At 41.2% G+C, this 21467-nt stretch overlaps 1 protein-coding gene across 1 annotated transcript in view; it reads right to left on the reverse strand.

Moving 5' to 3' along the window:
- The window catches only part of ANKRD6 (ankyrin repeat domain 6), a 112767-nt gene that overhangs the window by 50865 nt on the left and 40435 nt on the right, over positions 1 to 21467 (reverse strand). Inside the window, 1 exon segment of the mRNA XM_050894741.1 lies at positions 2126 to 2279. The gene's annotated coding sequence lies outside the window, so the exon portion shown is untranslated.

The following is a 21467-nucleotide window of genomic DNA, read 5'->3' on the forward strand; positions in this document are numbered from 1 at the left end:
TTCTAGGGGGACAGTCTCTGACTTTCTCTTGAAAAACCCAATCATCATCACAAACCTTATTCCAGCAGGTGCACAGTGCACTACTGCAACATGCTGTACACAACCAGGTCAGGAACAAATACATTATATGACATCAAACATATACCTTATTCAAAATCATCATAGAGTCCCCTAGATGCAACTCCCCCTCATGTGAAGTAGGCTAACTGGAAAAAGCTGAGTTATTTCTTCTCTCTGCGTATATCACATTTACATACACACACAAGCATGTATATATATGACAGACCTGCAGCTCATTTCTATATCCATCAGCAATTTAACAGTTAAAAATATTACAGAATTACATCCTTCAGTCATTCTGATTCCAATAAAACACTTCTCCACTTCCCTATCCACTCACATATGTTTTCTACACGTAGCTGAGCGGATGAAAATACTATTTTACACATATATACCCACATATGGATGCACATACATACAAGCATGTAAAAATATAGATCTCATTTCTAAGGAACTGTGTGCATTCTTACAAAGTGTTTGGGCTTTTAACATTGAGAACTCCAGATTTTAAGGAACTATGTCTCCAGATTTTGGTCTTTCATCTTCCTCTCCATCCAGCACTACAGTCCTGGTTTGCATACCAGGAAAGTGGTAGGCACTGTATATACATCCATGTAAGCTGACAAAAACACAGCCTTCCACTGAAAGCATTACAGGCTCCACCTATCTGAAAATCCATTATCTCACAATGCTTTCCTGTACCTGAGCATTTATCCTGCTGAAGCATTCATATAGCTGTGATTCCTTTTTAAGTAGAAAATGGAATAAATAAAACACGTAATTGCAATCTATGTTTCTAACAACATATTGTTCGGTCTGCCATTGCTTTAATCATGGGACTTTTAGCAAAGATTGGTTTGGGGTTTTTTCTTCTTTCATGTATATCAGAATTGTAGGTGCCTTGATATGTCAAGCAGGACTATTTCATTTTAACATACTTGCTGTTAAGATAGCCTCAGAAGACACGCAGCTTGCTTTCATTCAAGGTTCAGGAAACAGCATTGCTGTACCATGCATAAAAAGTTAATAACCGATACTGTATATACCTTAGACAAATATCCCAGCTGGTCAAGCACTCCACGAAAGGAAACTCCCCAGACTGCTCTAAGGGAAACCAGTTACTGAATCTCAGGCATTTTCTCCCAGCTGGGTCTAGGCAGAGCACAGGTGATGTGTCTCAACGGATGGGCTCCACAGGCAGACCTCTTTCAGCTGTGGAAAGGCAGGAGTGGTACCTGGGTTCAAAAGCCTGGGCAAGGCCTAGACACTGGAGTCACCTCCCTCCAACCTCCCCAGCTGCTGCCTCATACTCTGTAGTGTCCCACTGAGTGTGCGATCCCTTGGGTCTACAAGTTCATATCTTAAAGTCTAGAGCTACAACCTATAAAACACGTAAAAAAGCGCTTTGCAGTGGGTTTCTGAACGCAGTCATTCACTATTCAAAAGTAAAAGGCAATTGAAAATCACTGAGAAAACAGCAAGCATCCTGAAGATGTTCTCTCTCTCTCTCTGCCATTGGAAACTGTTGTCCACCTGTGTCCTGGATAAGGCAGGTCAGGACGCTGTCCTCTTCATTCCTGTGTGGCTTCCCTGCTTGAGTGGGTGAACATGGCCCACAAAACAAGACATCTCCTTTCCTGATACAGCTGTCCAGGTATTTTCCCATGCAGCCTTCATATCACCCCCAGGAGCTGGTCCCTCCCAGGTGATCTTTTCCCTGACAAAGCAGTTCTCCTTCCTAGGAGCCAGCCTCTTGCTTAGGGAAATCCCATTTCAATAGGACGCTTGACACTTTTCTGCAGTAGCCTCAAGCCACCGGTCCTTAGAAATGCAGTTCAACAGGGGTGTACATGGACAGCAGAGGAGGTGAGGAACTACATACTCCAAAGGACACAGCAGTGCAATATAAATACCATAACCTGGCGCCACAGGTAAAACTCCGAGCTCTTCTCAATCCCTATTTACTGAGGAACTTTAATGCATTTCCAAATGCATTTCTGCATGGCATTATTTTTATACATTTTAGACAAAAAAATTTACAAAGTCAGATTTGCTTTTTACTCACTTTTAAGGATCTACCATTCAGTTTTTTCTGATGAACATTTTACAGCTGTCTTGCAGGGCAACCTCTGGCTGAGGACAACGGGGATGCCAGCTTCAGTCTTTTCCAATGCTGACAGCAACAGCGAGTCTCTGTACCACAGTATGGTACACTGCTCCTGCGTGAGGAGAAACACATCATAAATGGAGCATCAAAGCAGACCAAGGAGTACAGAAATTTAACACCGGTGCTTTCTGCAGCATTTGGCTGCCTGAATACACCTAGGCAAACCCAGCCATTTCCTCCTGAGGTTTCCACACCCGCTTCCCGCTATGAACAAAACAAGTTCAAACCACGGCTGTCCAGTTTGGTTGCCACTAACAGATCTCTGAAAATGCAAAGCAGTGAGAGCTGCACAATTATACGAACAAGAAAAATGAGACAGAATGTCATCTTCCCAGAAATCTTCCCAGAAATCATGTGACAAATCAATAAAATCAGGAAAAGGACTTGTTCTGCTTCTCTCTCTAGTACCTTCCCCATCACATCTCACTGTCACCCCAGCCCAGGTATCCCGTTTCAGCCATGGCACCTAGGTGGATGCGAGCGAGTTAATTTTTCTCTGGCTAAGGGAACTTATTAGGCGTATTTGCTATGGTCTCCATTCTCAGCCTGTGATCCCTCTCTCGTTCTCTTTACACAAATATTCCTACTAGCTCCCCTTTCATGCTACTTTTCCAGGTTTATTTGTTGCCATAACTGTCATTACATCCCTTCTGAAGCCAGCATATCCCCTCTAAACTCCAGACAGACTACCATGTTAGCAGCATTCACAAGTAGATGAGAAGACTTACAGGCCTGCACTGCCAAAACAAGCAGGTCTCTATTATTCCCGGGTCATGAATTCAATCCTTGAGGCACGCAAGGGTGGAGGGGCCGAGGGCTCATGGTGGTTTCCTTTCTAAAGGTAAAATGTACATCTGTAGAGAAGCAAGTTGCAGAAGCTTCCCCAGGGCACAGAGGCAGAGCGTGCAGCTGCCATTTTAACAAGGAGGAAATGGACTTTTACTCTCCTCCTAAAATCCCTGTGGTAGAAGCAAAGGATCTGCCAGAGACCGGGCTGCTGGTAAAGCAGAGCAAGCCATAAAAGTAAACGACGTGCTCAATTACCGCCTCTAAACGGCAATGACCACACTGGGGAGAAAGGTGACTCCCTTCTCTTTCTGAAGCCCACTGACACGCTACAGAAAGACAGTTTAACAATGACAAGCTTCCCTGCCCCACCTCTTACACCCAGCAAAGATTAAGAAATATTTCATATGACAACTGCTAGCAAATGGGGGGAGTATTCTAGTAAAGCATTACTCCATGCTTGCCCGCTTCTTGCATGCTTCACTAGGTATCTGCTTCAGGCCAGTGCTGGGAGACGGACTTGTGGACTAGCCACATTTCACCATTCTCACATACAGATGAGAGAAAGGCTGCAAAAGAGCGTACAACCCCAATGCTAATCATATGCTTCAGTAAACTCACACGCATCTTATAAAAAGTTAATACCTGTGTAGCGTAGTCTTTTCTTTTTTTTTTTTTTTTTTTGAAAGAGTGATGCCTTTTCAAATGAACTTTTTTGTTAAACAAAACTGGAGCAGCAGTCATCTCCTCGGTCATCTCCTCCCCTTACAGTTAGAGAGGAGACCAAATAGGCTGCCTGGGAGTGCCTGGCCCCACAGGCTAGAAATGAACCCTCTGATCTCAGTGCAATGTCCCTGCTTGTTCAACGGTGTTCATAAATGATGGAATTCACTTGGCCTGCTTGAACTTTTGAGAGCTGCAGACAGAAAACTGCTAAGAATAAATAATCTCTCCTGATCTCTGAAGCAGAAATCATTCCCAAAATGCCAGCTCAGTGACTTCAATTAGAAAATGCTGTTGGAAGACCTTACCATCCCTCTTTCCTACTAATTAACATCTCCGCATAATTCAACTGCTTTTCCTATCCTTTTTCCCAATGCATTCAGATCAGCAGATGTGTTTATGTACAAAAAACCTGATAATACAGAAAGGTATTGGAAAACTAACTGCTAGTTATGTCTGTGACTTGACCTTTTGGTACCGTTTTGCTGACTATGTTGTCCATGACAATGTCATTGTCTTGCAAATACACCTTTCTGTTTCATTTGCATTAGAAATATCAATTGAAATATAAAGAACCAAATAAATAAACTGTATCTAAACTACAGGTAGACTATTAATAGCCATGTTCAAGATGATGTGCAAAAAGACGTAGCCTAAAGTTAGAACCACAGAAATGGAAATTGGAGAGAGATCTCCAGAGCTCATCTAATCCCTTCTTACCGCTTTTACCATAGCTATGGTTACCACAATTTCTCTGGGTTTTTTTTCCAGTCTCACAGCATCAAAGGCAAAACTTTCAACTGCCTTGTTTGGAAACCATTCTTCCTTTCTCAAAATCCTTATCATTCCCATAGGATATTACTACCACTTCCCTTAAGTTTGTTGAAATTAAGCCCCTTGTCTTTATTCCACTGGTCCCACTCCTTCCTTCCCTGAAAATCACAAATGCTCTTTTTTTAAAAGGAAAAATTAGGAAAAAAACCCTTACCAGTATTACTTAAAGTAGAATAAAATAGCTATACATCTCTCTTGCCCTTCCCTCACATCCCTCTCTTGGATGAAAATTTTTTCCCAGTACACTTCAAGATGCACATTGGGCATTTACTTTTTTATAAGGAAATGAGAGAAAGTCCTCTGTGACTATCAAGAATCTTTACTATCATTAACAAACCCAGGTATAAGCCTGATTTTTCTTTTGTTTTGTTTTGGTTTTTTTTTTAAGGTGAAGAGCCAGCAGCTCCTTAAAATATCAATAGGTAGTTTAGATGCTATGCTTCAAACTCCTTGTTCAAGTTTCTTCTTCAACTTTTATTTCTGCAAGCAAGTCAGAATGTGGAATCTGAGCCACTAGCAATCACATAAATAAGTACAAAAAATACCAGCTACTGACAGCAAGTATAAGTCAGACAACAGCAAAAGAATTAGACATGAAACCATCTTCATGTCCTAAAGGCCTAATGCAAACATGAAGGGTGGTTGTATCGATACGCCCGACGGTCCTAACCCAAGTAAAGCAGCCACAGATGAGTTTGCTGGGCCTAAACGCATGCTGCAAGCAAACCCCAACCTCTCCAACTTTGACGCTTTGATGCATCCAGTCTCGACACCAGGAAACACTTGGTGTGAGAGGCTGCACGGCAGGGAGACCCCAACACCACCGCACCTGAAGAGGGACCTGAGTCCTGGGCTGCACCTGGGCAGCAAGGCTCCCAAGAAGGACCTTGCTTGGTGGTATTTCTACCCATAGACAGTGCAACACCATGACCTCTCCAGGAAGGAGCTCAGGAAGGGAACCAAGAGCTGTGAGCTTCACATCCAGTGTACAAGGCTTGACAGGGCAAAACCCAAATGTTTGCTCTTGCACAGCCTCCCGCTACCCCAGACAGGCTGCTGGGCGCGCAAAGCTGTTCTGCCTGAGGGCTCAGGGCAGATGGGCAGCATGCCTGAGGACAACCAAGTTCAGCTGAACAAAACAAAATGGGGGAGTTTGATTTTGGCATTCAACCCAACCACCACACTGATCCCGTTCAGACTAAAATTTAACAAAAATAGTCCAAGTTAGCTTTCTTCTCTTTTCTTTTACAGTGTGGTCCACTGAAACACAAGCTGTTGACAACACAAAATGCAGTAACACTGAACCTAAGCTGTAACTCAATTCACGGACTGCAAAAGAAGATTAACTTAACAAGACCTAAGTTCGACTCCTTTTATCCTTTGCTGCATAACTTAAGTCATTACTAATTAGCCACGCTTTTGAGAAGTTCTTGTAACTAATACGAATGTTGGTTAAGTTGCTGTTTATACTATGCTTCAAGATTTAAATCATGTTTCAGTTCCCTTTCCACACTGTAAGTATCTGTGGATTAACTTACTGTCATTGGACTAAGCGATGGAAAGCAAAATATAGGCTGTTTTCACAAATCATGTAAAAGGAATTATTTCTTGTTATTCATTTATTCCAGCTGCTTCATAGCACGGCACGTGTCTCTAGGGCTCCATATTTTAGCCTAACAGGAGCTGATGCTGATACTTAGTAAGTTGGAAATATAAATCTAACCTCTCAAGTCCCTGAATTACAAATTGAGGTACCTGAGTTTTGGTAACCAGATTAGAAAACTGTGATTTTTACTCTGGGAGAGCCTCCTTATATGCCTTGCTGAACTGCTGCTCCTCTCAAAACTGCAGTTCATTAATGAAAGGAGAAGACAGCCTACTGACACATAATTCAGCCTATGGCCAAATACTGACTGCCTGAGGTATTCAACCTCTTTTTCCCTTCAGTCTTCATAGGCGAAGCCTGCTGCCAGACCCCTGTGTATACCACTGCAGTTTGGGAAGGACAGCAGCAACCAACAGTAAGGGAGCAACAGGGCAAGGACTACTTACAGAGGCTGAGTTATTCAAATCCATGGGGTTGGATGGGAATCACCTGTGCCGAAAGAGCTGGTTGATCATTTTTCTGTCATCACAGAAAATCATGGTGAAGTGGAAGAAGTCCCTTATAACTGGAAAAGGCTAACATTACACCCATCTTCAGATGGGATAGATGGGAAGGAGGACCCAGGGAATATAGGCCAGTTAGGTTACCTCAGTCCCTGGAAAAATCATGGAGCACATCCTCGTGGAATGCACGTTCCAGCATGTGCAAGATGAGAAGGTAAAGAAGGTAAAGCACAAACAGCCAGCCCATCCATGCTCGACTAATCAATGAGCTATTGTTTAATATCAATGACCCCAATGACGGCACTGAATGCACCTTTGGCTTATCTGCGAATGACACTAAATTGGGGGAATGGCTGACATGCTAGAAAGTAGCATTGATCCATCGAGCTTGACAAAATTCAGGACTGAGCCAATGGAAATCTCCAAGGAGAAGCATGAAGTTCTGCACCAGGGCAGAATAGCTGATGGACCACTACAGGCTAGGAACTGACCAGATGAGCAATAGCCCTGCTAATGAACCCAGGTGTTACAGTGGTCCCTGCACTTAATATAAACCAACAGCCTGCTTTCACTGTGAATAAGGCAGACTCCATACTGTGCTACATTAGTAGGGAACATGACCAGCAGATCAAGGGAAGCTATTTATCCATCACTTCTGAGGCCACACCTGGGACACTGTGCCCCATTTTGCCTGCCCTGAGTTCAAGAAGTGGGTTGAGAAACTGGAAGGGATCCAGGAGAGGGCTACCAACATGGTCATGAACCTAGAGTATGACCTGCAAGGAGAGGCTGAGAGAGCACAGCTCATTTAATCTGGCAAAGAGGAGGCTACAGTTGATCTAACAGCAGCCTACAACTGCTTGAGCAGTAACTTGGACAATTGAGAAGGTAACAGAGCCAAATGTTTTGCAGTAGCGGAAAATGATGTAACAAGGGACAACAGGCGCAAGTTGAAGTTTGGGACATTCACAACGGACATTAGGAAGAAATTCCTTACTAGGAAGGTAGTGCAGTGCTGGAACAGGCGGCAGAGACACGGTGGAATCTCCACCCTTGGAAATACCCACGACCCGGTTAGACAACGCCAGGACAGACCTGATCTGGTGCAGTGACAGGTCTGCTTCAAGCAAGAGGCTGGATTAGATGACCTCAAAATGTCCCTTCCAACCAACATCCTATGAATCTACTGTAGATTAAGCCGCCTTGACCTAGTGATGACTTATGCATGCAGAAAGAAACATTACTGCAAAATACAATCACAAGTACTCTGCCTCTTAAATTCAAGTACATTTTCATTTTTTAAAACATACCAAATATAATCAAGATTCCATATCTATGTGCAGTATTTTTTTTGACTTTTATTTCCTACAATTTTTGACCACTCTGCTAAGACTTGGTATTTTGCAAGGTCAGTGCACCTGTACTAAGACAGAGAACATAACTGATCACATAGGCTCATGCTATTACTGAATTCATGTAATTCCCCCTCTTCATTCTACTTTTTCCAAGTGCAAAGGTATGCTGAGAACAGCCGTTTTGGTAAAAGTGGTCAGAATACATTTATATTATAGCTCCCTTCGCCACCACCCAGACATTTCAAATGAGGCCAATTTCTCCATTTGGTAACCCCCAACTTTGACAACCATCAGAAGGTACTACTGTTCAATTCATTTCCATTTTTTGTGGTTACTTCTTGGATGATCTTATACACTACTTCTACTTAGGAACAAATGGTGTACCCTGAAAACAGGTTCCCGAAATGTCTCAGAGGGTGTACAAGGAGCACAGGTTATGTGCTGTTACAATTGCATTTGAGAACTGGAAAAATAGCAGGTTCCTTTTTTTAAAAAAAACACAAACAAACCAGAAACATTAGTGCTGTAAACCTAATTAAGCCTAATTCAATTTAATTTTGATTAGCTATATCATTCTGTTCAGCTCACCAGGTTCAGCAGGAACACAACTAGTGTGATTTCACTTGGGTATGTTATCTCTTACCTATACTCCTTGAAAACTGTATACTAACAGAAGTAACTTTACATCTACAGAAATAGTTCATCTGGCAATTAATATCTAGAATGCAGACTGCAATTTATGAAATTACCACAATGTGCTGCTAATCTACACATTATTTGTTAAAGACTACTTACAATCTGAAACTTGGTTCAAAGAAAAGGGTCCAGAAGGTGAAATAGGTCTCAATGAATCTATTCTAAACCTGCTCAATTTAAAAATAAAATAACAGTTTTTCTAATAGCTTTCTGAACAGCAAATACACCTGCAAGGCAAAGGTCAAATTTCCCCCCTCTATTCTATCACTACAGTCTGTTTTTTCAGTGCCTTTACTGAGAACAAAGCTTTTCCTCACAATTGCAGCTTCACTAACAAATATGCTAGATGCATACAACAGCACAGTTGCTACAGTATTTTGCCACAGTTAGAAAGAGTTGGGAGTTAATTAATTTCTCTCAGTAAAGTATCACTCTCACGCCCGAAAGACATCAGCTCTGCAGGATAAAAAGGATGGTACTTTTGTGTTGTTTGCAGGGCATAGCTGCATGTTAAAATAAGCTCAACTATTTTTAGGAGAAAACATCTATCTTTTCAGTTCTTCAGTGATAACTACTGAACAAAGTTTTGGAAACAGACACAAGGATTAAAAGTGAATAATCCGCGATACTAATAAAATGCGAGCTCTTAACTATGGATAATGGTCCCTCAGCATTATCAGCTCTCAAGGTAGTCTTAAAATAACTCTGTATTTCTATTGCAGCATTTACCAATGACCACCAGCAACTGAAAAAATGAGTATTTTCTCAGCACAGTAAACAAAGTCAAAATGCTGAACAAATCCACCTGCTCAGCCCCGCCAGTACCAGGTAAAACCTTGCTATTAAAAGCAGGTCTAATACTGTTGCTTCTCCCAGGTACAAAAAGAAGTTTACTGTAAACTCCTAACAGTTCCTCCTCTGAAGTCCAAGCAAAGTGGCTACAAAAACTTTCAAACTTATATTAAATCCATACTGGGAGCTTACACTGGTACACAGAAAATTAAAACATAGTTGGCAATTAATATTTTAATGTCTTCTACGGGATAGTTTAATAAACACAGAATACATGCTATTTTGCAGATCATCTTTGAGCCTGACTCCTACATGGACAGCTATCTGTTTTGTTTCTTTAAGCACTTCAGGAGTTTGATCAGAGAAGCTCTGGACCTAAAGTCACTGCCAATAATTTGGATATATGCCCTTTTTTGTTAGATAAATGTAACAGAGAAATAGTGGAAGTAGTATTAGTAGGGACTGTTAACACCTTTCCCAAGGATGAGCAAAATGTCAGCAACTCATAAGTGACGGGTGGGTCCCTTGCTCAGTAAAACATTTCTTCATGTTGACAGTCTTGGCAACTCCCTGCCTGTCTGCCAGTGACTTCCTGCTAGAGGAAGGTTATTGTGGAGGTGAGGCTGGAGCGGCTGGGCATCACCTGGCAGCCTTAGGTTTGCTTCAACACCTACATGATTTTGAGACACTGCAATGGGACTGAAAAGGCACAAATGGCCAGGTAGCTTTACATGCTGTGTCTTTTTTTTAATTATTTTTTACTTTTCCTAATTGAAAGAGTGAAAAGCTGCCATACTGTGCTTGTTGCTTAACATTTGAAATGAGATGGGTGGCAACATGAGTAATTCTCCACCTTCCAGATGCTTGTGCACAGAGGAGATGGCTGAAGGACAGCCACTATTCACGTGCTGGGGTTCAAGCACCATTGCTTCCCACACCAGTCATCACATTAAAAGTCAGGACTTCAAAATTCAGGCGGCCTTCTGTTTGGCCAGGTCAATGTTTCCAAGCTTCCTCAGTGTCTAGCAAAACTGTAATCCTTACCTGACCTGCTGTTAAGAATCCAAAACTGGAAGCCTGAGCAAACCAGCCCTGCTATGTTTATTAGCGTACATGAGATGGCTGAAGAACGGTAGAATAATACTGTAGTACTTCACACTGCAAAAAGAGAATGGCACTGGGAGAAAACTTGTTTTTCTTTAACAGACTTTTCCTTTCAAAATCTACTTATTTGAACTATTTATCTTCAGAAATTTATTTTATAACTGCTTGCTGGTTTCCATCCTTGCAGGCTGCCAGAAAACAGAATTCCCCAGAGAAGAAATCAGATTCAGCCTCTACCTTCCACGCTTACAAATTTCAATTGGGAGCTCATGAGTTGAATTGCTTTTTATTCATACTTCATCTTCCACTGTGAAAGAGTTTTGGATAATGACGGTAAGACTAATTTTCTTACTGCAAGGTACTTCCTTTACACTTGAATAAATAGTGTGATCTTTATACATGAGGCAGTTTTCAGCATGAATTTTATAAAACATCTGAAGAGGCAGAGATAGTATATCCTGTTTTTCTCCCAGATTACAAACTGAGGTATTAAGAATAAAAGCAAAGATTAAAAAAATAATTAAAAACATCAAAAAAAACTTAACAGGAAAGGATCTCACTTGTTGTTTTTATGTCTCTCTGGGATGATCTTGTTCTTCTCTCTGTTCTGCTTCCATCTTTTCATGCTTCCATCTCAAAGCCCATCTCCTGTCAGTCATCTGCACTCAATCTGCTTGCTAATACAATACTTTTCCTTCCCTCCTTTGTGTCAGAGCCTCTGAGCTCCTCACAGTCTCCCCTCCATTGTAGAGATTCAGATCAGCACTTTTTATGGAGCCTCAGTTCAATTTAGGGGATCAAACAAGATATTCTCCTCTTTTATCACTTCATTTACATATTGCAAAATACTGCTGAAATGTACAACTAGTTTACAATGCACCTACAAGTGGTTGCTGGAAACTACTGGTGTAAATGCATTGACTTTGGATGCATTAGTGGAAACATGGTTGGAAACTGTGTGCTGCCAGGGGGGCAAAAAACCAATTCTCTACCTACTGTCCATGGAAGGCAGTTTGAAAAACAAACAAAAAATGCACAAAAGTGGCAGAAAATATTGTAAGGAGGATATATTTTAAAGAAACAATGTAAAATATTCTAACTTAGGCCCAGAGTCTTAGCTGTGTTTTGAAAAACTGTTTCTGGTACAGTCAGAGTAATCTCTATTATTTTTCATAATTATTATCAAAACATTTATTTTCCTGCGTAAACCAGTCTGAATCAGGCTGCCATTCAATCTTGGAAAATTGTAACTGGCCTGAAATAAAAAGATCCTGAGTATTGACAGATTCAGTCTTGTCTTCAGGTGCCTTCACCACAGTATACCCAGAATCTTCCCCTGAAATATTTCACTTTTCTGCCCTTTTTTCCCACCGCTCCACTGCTTTTCCCCTTGTTTTCTGTTTTGACATCATCTCCAAATCAACAGCAACCAAGCAGAACTTAGGGCATATCCAAGAACAAATACAGATAGCTCCCAGGTGAAATTAGGTGACGGACTTAAAAGCTCATTTATGTCAGGGAAACAGGAAAGAACAGAAGTCTCACAGGATGCATGACTGCAGTCTGTAGAGCAGGTTTACTGACCACCTGAGACAAATGCACATCCTCAGATTTTATACAGAAATCGCTAAAACCAGTAACAGCAAACTGCAAGGAGGGCATCTGGAAGGCAAAAAAATAAAAATTGGAAAAAAAATTTATCAAGGTTTAACTATCCCTACTCCCCCAGCCCAGCACACAGCTGTTGAGGTTGATGTTATTACGTGACAGCCCAACTTTTTCTATAACCACCACTGATCTGCAGTTGCACGGCATTACACCACTGCCCAGAAACAGCTATACAAACACAGAAGAGAAGATGATCCCTGCGCTAAATTTGAGAGAAAAACCAGGAGGCAGCAACTGGACAGACAGGCACATGGTGTAGGAGGGATTCAGCAACAACACTGGCAACAGTTTAGGAGCCCAGGCATGTTAGCAGCATCTGGGTTACCATTTTTTTTCTTTGCACGCATCACAGTAAAGCAAAGGGGAGGCACTGCGTGAGGCTTCCCATGCACAGCACCATGGATGTTTTCAGGTAGTTCTCCCTGGGCACGAGCGTTTGTGTCAAAACAGGCCAAGGAGGGAACAGAAGGCGACATCCTGAATCAGCCAGGGATGCAGCTGAACTCTTAACACTGACTGAAAGATGAAAAGTCACCACAGGCTCACCCCCCCCAAAAACGGCAACCACCTTATGTTCACCATGGTAGAGAAAAGGGGGATGGTCGTGGGGAGGAAGGTGCTTTGGTCAAACCCCTAAGATTAAGGAAACAACCTCTGCAGGCGTACACCAGAGCAGCAGCAGCAGGGTAAAATCCTCACATTACCAACATCACTGAAGCACGTTATAGTAACAGATGCACAAATTATGAGACATAAATTCTGGATACAGTTTTAACAGTACAGAAGTATACAAGAGAGATGGATGCTGAAGAATTTGGCAAGTTTTAGGTACAGTGTGGTCATAATCACCGAGAGGAACCCTGAATTAAAGATTTTCGTATTAGGAATCTGAGTGGCAAGAAGGATGACAGTGTTGTCCAAATAATCAAAAATACGAATTGCTGGGGACGGTTTGCAAAAGGGGAAAAAAATTAGGTTATGGGACAGAAAAGGCTATGCTGGAAAGAAAGACAGGTATTGCTGGCCCATACAGAAGACAAGTCGAGTGCACAGCAACAAAGAGAAGTCTTCAGCATAGAGGCAGAAGTTGTGCTGATGTTTATCTCAAGGTAATCTCATCCATAAGGCACAGAAAACAAAGACAAATGACCAAGGGCACAACCACAGAGAACAATTACCAAAAAGCTGGCTAGGGGAGGATCCTCCAAGCAAATCACTGAGGTGGCAGAAGAACCAGAAGAGGACACAATTAGAGAACAAAAGCATGGGCAGGATTTCAAGAACAACATCGGAGACTGTAGACAGCTGACAGCTCAAGTGAGGCTGAGGAGGCAGCACACGTTGTAAACTTTGATGAGGAAGAGGTCAGCAAAGACGCTGCCCAGAATGAAATGTGCAAAGCTGGACTGGAAAAGGCACGAGTGCATTAGAGAGAAGCACTCCACCAACAGCTACTGACAGCGTATTGAGCAATGAGAGGGAGAAGAGAGTTGCAGACGGTACCTAGAGGTGCGAAAGTAACTGGTCATGGTCTGGCCTTTTTTTCAAGCTGGAAGAGATTCAAATGAGCTTATGTTGCTAGCAAAACCAGAGGAACAAGAGGTGAGGGTGGATACTAAAAGAAGAGATGAAAAAGCAGTGAAATGATTGAGAAGGTACATGATCAGCAGGGCAAGTGGAGGGGTTAGCAAAAGAGGGCAGGCGAAGAACTTCTGCCTTTGCTGGAGAACAGAAGACTTGTAAGAAGGGAGAAGAGAGCACAAGCAATGAAAAAACTTCTTTTGCCAGTCTCCTCTTCAAAGCAGTTGCTGAGTTCCTACACAGGGAGAGAACTGCAGGGAGAAAAAAGGGAACTCCCCAGGGATGAGCCCAAGCTGGCAAAAACCTCACTGGGGCTGTGAAGCTGAAGGGACCGCATGGCTACCAGCGTACCAGAACCACGGGAAGCCAGCCTGGCGTTAAGCTCTGCATCAGCACAAAGCCAGCCCAGGAGCACCTCAGAGGGATGTCAGAGCAGATTCTTGTATTATTCCAACAACAAGACAGAAGACACATCAGAAGACAATAGATACCCTTAAATATTCTTAAATGAATGCTGGAATGATGCTTGGTATGCAATAAAGAAGCAAACATACCCCCAAAGTGTCAATTGTATAAATTATGTTATTTTGATGTGTGCATGGCCTTGCTCGCAAGTTGTTAAGAAATTTCAGTTTTTAAGTTCCTGCTCTGTTAAGGCCTTCTGGGAAACCTGAACGTTTCACTCAACAAAGATTTATCCAACATAATGAGAGCTAAAAGATGCAGGAATCATTTGGCAGACTGCCCTATTAGATGTACTGTTCAGATGCTTCCCATTCTTCCCATGTTCACTGCTTTAAAGACTAGAGTATCCCTAAGAATTAGTAAAAGATACACCAGAAAAGTTTTTAAATCAATGATTACTGAGAAATTTCCAGATATTAAAATTGAATAAGTTTAGTTCAAAGAAAAATATCTAGCAAGTCTACCATGTTCTTTCCTTGGAAAGAAAGAAAAAATTCCTCCTTTATAGAGTGACCAAATCACTTTTCTGCTTCATCAAAGTTCTGCTTATATTTACATTGCTTTTTCTTACTTCGAAAGTTAGACAAGGCAATAGTCAGCCAGACAAGACAAAAGATACAGTGGCATGTTTCCTGGAAGCGTAACATAAAATTGTTTCGGTCTCATGATCATTGCATTTGCCTTCTGAAAACAGTCCAGGCCATACTTAAGTAAATCATTACAATAAATTACTACATCCATATAAACTGTCAGATTTGCTTAGTGCACGTGACTCAAGAAATACATAGGTATTTCCCAAAATGCACAGCAGTCCATTTAGGAGGAGGTATTTCTAATTTTCTTTAGGAGGGAAGAGAAGATTTACATCCTGATGTCTTTTGTATCAGTCATGCAAGTCTTCATTGAAGAAGTTTAATAACACTTTTTTCTCCCCCCCCCCCCCACATTTTTGATGCATGCACTAATCAATTGAAAAACAACACTGTAACTGTTATATATAAGGGAGCAAATTCTAATCACTGGAGATCAACAACAAAACTTTAATTTACCACAGTAAGACAAGAATTTGAATTTAAGAAAGCGTGACTCTAAAACACTAATAAAGCTATCCTCATCTTTGAACTGCTGCTAGGAGTGTCAAACATTTCACTTGAGATTAAACATCGCATGCATCCGATGTACACAGAGTTCATTTGTACGCTGTATGCACACAGAAAAACATACAAAGCTGTACAAATCCATTTTTAGCCCAAAACATTACTTGTTATGCATCTTAAATATATTTTAGCAGCATAAATATTAGTTATTATATTGTATAAGAGCAGGATTGTTCCTCTATAGAACCATCAATTAAATACGTTCATATACTTACATTCAGTTAATAAAATGCAAAGCATCTATCTCACTACCTTTGAAATATAAATATGTTGAGCTCCACCATTCACCTGGTGTACTTGGCAAAGTATTGTAAGTGATGTTGGAAAATACAATGAGTTATAAAGCAAAGACTGATAAGGCTAGACAACATTGATACTGATGCTGTAACTCTTACTTAGTTTTTAATCTTCTAAATCCAGGGGACACATATTTATGTTTAACAACTGATTTGTCAACACAACAGTATCTTAGAAAATCAGCTGTTCACAGAAACGTGATCTGCTTTTCCTCAGTACTGAGACTGAAAAAGGCAGAGGGTCTACTTTTCACAAACAATCATCATCATAGATCAAATCCCATGTTGGTAAAGCCCACCTAAACCGCTCTTGAAACACGTTTGTTTTACTTGCTAATGGTCAGAAATTTTTGGTCTGCCATGCTATAGAAACAGAAAGTGAGCAACACTCCCGAAAAAAGGCCCAACAATCTTACTGAGAAGTGAGTTGCAATTAAAGCCTTCCACACAGTGGCCACAAAAAACAGACAGAAAATAAATAGCACATGCAGCAGCAATATTTTTCAACTGAACGTTGGATTGATTGTACAAACCTGTCCTATAGAAGGAAGGCAAAAGAGAGCTGGCACTGTACTTTACAATATATTCAAGGAATAGCACTCAGAAAGGGAAGTGTCTAGCCATTCATAGACAGTGCTCATATTATTAACTAAGTCTCTCCCAGCTCTGGATGAAAGCAGAAACAGATGCTCTATTATTTTCTTTGAGACATTTTTGCAAGTTCAACCCAATGCACTGGGGACACGTCCATCTCTGGGTGCACACCCTGCAGAGCTGCACTGTTACACCTTGCTGAGAGTTTTGGCCAAGAAAAGATGATTTGCCTGCGCAAAACTGGGTAGAAAAAATGGTAGACCTAGCTGGGCTGGGTTTAACACAATGTATCAGATGGTTAGTGTCTGAAGAGTATTCAATAAAATGCATTATCAGGGCATGATATACTGAATTTCTCTCAAGATGACTGGACTTGACTATTTGTGTAAAAAAGCTGGACTGGGTGACGTTGCAGCAGCCCTCAGTAATGGCGCTAAACTGAGAGCACAGACAAAATCCCCTCTCGTGCCAGGGCACAGCAGAGCGCCAGTCTGCCCAAAGACCCGCTGTCATGGCTCATACCTGTTTTCATGTGGCAACACCCGGAGGGGGAGATGGTAATTTGGTCTCTTTGTTCATTCAGTTCTTAATCTCTCTGTTGAGACTGACAACGGGGGAGACCATTAGTGTCAGCTCTGCTGGGACTTTCTGTTATTAAGGCTACTTAAGTTTTTCCAAGTAAATGGCATGTGTCAAACTAACATGACACAGTGATGGGCAAAAAAGCCATTACACCACTGCTCTCCCTTTCTATTGATCCACCCAGGAGTAAGAGGGAAGGGAAAAGACACAACCCTGGAGACTTCGGCCAATTCTTTGCAGTTCTCTGTTCCTCCCACTCATTATATTCCTATTTTACACTATTTACAGGCAATACATTAGTCATTCCCTCAAATTCTTTCACTTAACTGGAGGTTAATGACTGGGCATACATGTCCCTCTCAAAGCCTTGCAATAGTCACCATGCTGGATACACCTCGCATAACTTAAACTTCATAAAATATTTGGTTTAAACTAGTTTAATTTCCTTCTACAGTCAATGGAGAAAGAGAAACGGCCATAATGCAGTCACAGGAGTTCTTTCTGGACCCTTCCTCTGACCACAAAGGGAGCTCACCTCTAATTTTCACACACCTCTACTTAGATGGTGTGAACCCTATACATAACAACGAACTGGCCATCTATTAAAGAAAGTACTTTGCTATGTCAAAGCTTCCATCTTCTTACAGAAAGAGCTAGAACTTGTTTGTAGACTGTCTTCTGAAGTGTAATTACAGCCCTGAGCTCCCATCTGTGGGCTACGGGATTCCCAGCACCTTTTAACCACTGTTCATTTATCCGTCATTTAGCATCTTTAAGCAGCAAAGGCATTCCTTGTGCCACTTTGAGTATATCTAATCTTACACAGGCAAAACCTTAAGTAGAACATAAGTATGATTCTTGACCCTATTAAGTCACAGGGAATTTGCTGTTAACTTTGACGAGGTTTGGATTTCACTCCAGCTGCCGATGCCCAGAGAGCTGTAAGGCTTGTTATTGTTCATATTTGCAAATGGATTTAAATCTTCAGGATATTTTTTTGGATCTCTGAACATAGGATCTTTTTTGGATCTCAGAACATTTAATCTGTGGATCTTCTCCATCTATAACGCAGCACACTGAAGAATTCTTTCTGCTAGGTGAAATGTCTGCTGTTTAAAATCCATGCATGTTCTTTGAAGCGAACAGGATTGCCAGCCTGCGATACAACTCCAAAACACAAATTTTAAAAGGAACAGTTCTTCTCAATTCAAATATGTGTTCAACTGAGTGATGGCATTTCTCCATTGTGTCTTCCTTCCCTCTCTTTTGCTAGTTTCTCTACTGCTTTTCAGAAGGAAATCAAATAAGAAAAGGGAGAAATACTAGAGGGGAATTTTAAGCACATAAAAGTTAGTCAATTCAAAGTTATGGCTGCCAAAGGAACATTAATTCAGCTAACTGCACAGTCACTGTAAGGCACACACAATAAAACCAGATACTGTAACGGTCTACGATGCACAGACACCAGAGAACTGTTACAGTTCTTGCAGGAAAACATACCTTTATATTTATGAACTTGCTGGCTTAGTTTATTCTTCTCTGATTAAATTCTTCATGATGAGCATAACTAGCTGCGTCACTGTTTCATTAAGTACCCTGACATTTTAGCTAGATGTTTCAAAGAGATTTATGCCCCTCCATCCAAAAGGGGCAAAAAGAGAGGCAAAGATGAACAAAGGGCTGTGAGGCAGTATGACCGTGGGAATGAGTGCCCTCCACATGAAAACAGAAGAGCTCTTTAGATAACAACAGAACGGCTAGCCTACAAAATGTCCCTTATTCAGCTTTCTCTAAAATATGGGGAGTTTTAGGAGCACTATATATAGGAATTAATTCAAACAAATGAACAAGTTGTCAAATTTCCCCTCTAACTATGTCCCGCAACTGAAGAATCTGATGTCCACACCGCCCCACCTCTCTCCCTCACCACCATACTGGAACCCAAACCACCACCCCACGGACAGACAAGGGACAGAGGAAGCATATCCACAGGTATCCCAGCCCCATCCTCTTCGCTGACTGCAGAGCACACTTATGGAGACAGAGACAGAAGGCAATCCAGACTAGGCACTTGATTTGGAGATTTTGAATGCCCCTCTGGAGAAAATACCTCTCTTTCCATTCACTAGAAGAGAGTCCATTGATGTGCTAGATCAGGTTGGCTTAAGAGTCAAGTGTCCAAATTTGAATAGCTTGATGTTTCAGTAACACCTGGAAGCCTTCGCAAAATGACCTGTTTAACCTTCTCACATTCATTCTAAATCATCATGTTTAAAATATATTAGCAAATACAGGAACTATTTTTCCTCACCTAATATAAACTAAAATGCATACTTTTCATATAGGTATGTAATTAGTCCCATTTCTGTTTTGGATATTGAGACCCAAATTCAGCCTCGGTGGTGGTTCCCACTGTACTGCCACAACCGACTCATTTCCAGTCGTCCTGTAAGAGATCCAGCTCAGAGCAGCTGCACAGATGCGTCTGGACAGGCAGGCAGGTCTGCCTGAAAGTACACTTGCTGTGCTTGCGAGTGCATACCTGCTCAGTGCACTGCCTGCTTCCCATCTGTGGCAGGAATAAAAAGCGAAAAAGGTTCAAAATCAGGTAAGACAACTGGATAGCTACAACTGGGATATTTGCAAAACAAAAACAAAAATATCCCAAAGATTTTCTGCTTCATTTGTTCTCTTGAGAGTAACCAATAAGCACACTATTTTGAGGTTAGCCCATCAGATCTCACTAAAAGGAATACATGTGATGATAAAAATGGTGAGTAAAAAGGTTTGCTTTTTAAAACAATATTCTCATCAGCTCCAATAAAAACATCAGAAGAAGGAAAGAAAAAAAAAAGTCAGGAGTTGAAAAGAAAACATTCAAAAGAAAAAAATATATGTAATTTCAAGTCTTTTTGTGGGTTTTTATATACACCGATTACTTTACAAGGTCTTATTATGCATGCTCTGAACATATATTTCTATAATACAGTCAACAGTCATTATTTTTGTTAAGTCATTTGTGCACATGAAAGAAAATCAGGAAACCCATACCACCATTTGACATGAAGGTCTTCAACCACAACATTTGTCAAAGGTTTTGCTCTTCAAAAATGTTTAAGGAAGCTTACGGAGATACTGAGTGATTCCTGTACTCTGTTCATCTGCACAGCAGGGCAATTTCCCTTTCGCATGCAGACAAGGATCAAGCCTCTATTGATTTAGACAGTTTAATAGGTAGTGATAGATACATGTTTTTGCAGAATGAAAGAGAAAGAAGGAAATTAAGCAGCTCTGCAGTTCTTTGTAAGACTTTTCAATTTACTGATAACAATCAAAATAAGCGCAATGATTTTAGATGCATACAAAAACAAAGCACAGAAAAAACCTACATGGAATAAAGAAGCCAGGTACTGAGAAGTACTCTAGTTCTCTCCCATCCACTCAGGTCCTAGGGTTTTCTGATTGCTGCATGGGCATGTAGTAGTTAATGAAGAAATTTGATTCTTTATTCAGCTGTAACATAAAACAATGCATTCAAATAATAGCTAAAATTTCCTTGACAAAAGATAACTGTAGGGAATTTCTGGAAGTGACTCCATAAACCAAAACCAGTGATTTAATAACACGCAAAAAGGGCACTAAGAGGATTTAAATGTCCATATATTTTTCACAAATTAAGGCAAAAAACATTTGATTGGTCATCTCGTTTGTACTAAAACCAAGAAGGGAAATACTGACTTGAAGTATTATACAAGATTATCCTGTATCTGCCCTACCATCTCAATAAGAGGGAAGAGGTGCAGCAGCCAGCAGGCCCTCGGGTACCCAGGCTGTCTACAGCTCTAGTCTATGGCAGAGGAACTGGATGTGACCAAGGCAAAGCAATACACTTGTAAACCCGCCCCAACCGTAGAGCAGATCATTCTGAACATCTAATCACTACCAGCCAGCTAACCAGCCACATGGCTGGATTGAAGTTTTGGCAGTTAGCCCCAGGAATAAAACCTCCCACAACTGCAACAGAAAAAACTACATTTCACTCAGCTTTACACCTTCTGAAGACAACCCAACATGCCTGGGCTTTTACGTCCAAAAAGAGGATTCCTTAGAGTTTTTTGAGCAGCAGACTCAACTGGCAGAGAAGTGAGGCATTGGGAGGAACTGATTTAATTTAAAGAACTAATTTTAGAATCATAGAATCATAGAATTGTTTAGGTTGGAAAAGACCTTTAAGATCATCAAGTCCAACCATTAACCTAGCACTGCCAAGTCCACCACTAAACCAAGTCCCTAAGCACCACATCTACATGTCTTTTAAATACCTCCAAGGATGGTGACTCTACCACTTCCCTGGGCAGCCTGTTCCAATGCTTGATAACCCTTTCGGTGAAGAAATTTTTCCTAATAGCCAATCTAAACCTCCCCTGGTGCAACTTGAGGCCATTTCCTCTTGTCCTATCACTTGTTACTGGGGAGAAGAGACTGACACCCACCTTGC

Source organism: Gymnogyps californianus, chromosome 3 (assembly GCF_018139145.2).
Source record: "Gymnogyps californianus isolate 813 chromosome 3, ASM1813914v2, whole genome shotgun sequence".
NCBI lineage: Eukaryota > Metazoa > Chordata > Aves > Accipitriformes > Cathartidae > Gymnogyps > Gymnogyps californianus.